Source organism: Chiloscyllium plagiosum, chromosome 5, assembly GCF_004010195.1.
Source record: "Chiloscyllium plagiosum isolate BGI_BamShark_2017 chromosome 5, ASM401019v2, whole genome shotgun sequence".
NCBI lineage: Eukaryota > Metazoa > Chordata > Chondrichthyes > Orectolobiformes > Hemiscylliidae > Chiloscyllium > Chiloscyllium plagiosum.
Window position 1 is genome coordinate 117400144 of NC_057714.1, and position 1369 is coordinate 117401512.

Here is a 1369-nt window from a genome sequence, read left to right on the forward strand (position 1 = left end):
GAGAAAAAAAATTGTTAAAACTTGGTGATCCCTGATTTTTAAGCAGTGGTTCCTAGTTCTAGATTCTGCCATAAGAGGAAACTTCCTCTCCAACTCTACCTTGTTTAGACCCCTCAGGACCTTCTTTGTTTCAATCAAGTCACCTCTTACTCTTCTCAACTCCAGCTTATACAAGCACAGTCTGTCCACCCTTTCGCCACAATATAACATCCTCCAGGTATCAGTGGAGTAAACCTTCTTTACAAACGTAGAAACTAAGAGCAAGAGTGGCCTATTTGCCCCTCAAGCCTGCTCCACCAGTGATTATGACCAGGGCTGATTATCCAACTCAATAGCCTGCCCTCACTTTCCCCCAGATCTGTTGATCCCATTGTTATAACCATGTGCTTTTGGCCTTAACTGCTTTCTGTAGCAGAGAATTCCACAGGCTCACCACTGTCTGGGTGAAGACATCTCTTCTCATCCCAGTCTTGAATGGTTCACCCCTTATCTGTAAATTGTGACCCCTGGGTCTGGACTCTTCTGCCATCAACAGGTGCTCAGTGGTTCACACTCCTGCCTCAGAGTGCCAGGGGCCCGGGTTCGATTCCTGCCTCGGATGACTGTCTGTGTGGAGTTTGCACATTCTCCCCGTGTTTGTGTGGTTTTCCTCCAGGTGCTCCAGTTTCCTCCCACAGTCTAAAGGTGTGCAGGTTAGGCGAATTGGCTGTGCTAAATTGCCCATAGTGTTCAGGGATGTATAGGTTAGGTGCATGGGTCAGGGGTATATGTAGAGTATAGGAGAATAGGTCTGGGTGGGATACTCTTCAGAGGGTCAGTGTGGACTTTTTGGGCCAAATGGCCTGTTTCCACACTGTAGGCATTCTATGATTAGAGGCATGAGGAGCATAGATAGGGTGAATGACAAGGATCTGGGGTAGGGGAGTTCAAAACTATGGGGCAAACTTTTAAGGTGAGATGAGAAAGTTTTGAAAAGGATCTGAGGGGCAACTATTTCACACAGAGAATGTTTCCTGTGTGGAATGAACTGCCAGAGGAGGTGGTGGATACAGGCACAGTGACAACATTTGGACAAGCACATGAATAGGAAATGTTTGGAAGGATATAGGCCAAATGCAGGCAAGTGGGACTAGTTTAGTTTGGGGACAATGTTTCACAAACTTGATTGAGTTTTTTGAGGAAGTAACAAATAGGATTGATGAGGGCAGAGAGGTAGATGTGATCTATATGGACTTCAGTAAGGCGTTCGCCAAGGTTCCCCGTGGGAGACTGATTAGCAAGGTTAGATCTCATGGAATACAGGGAGAACTAGCCATTTGGATACAGAACTGGCTCAAAGGTAGAAGACAGAGGGTGGTGGTGGAGGGTT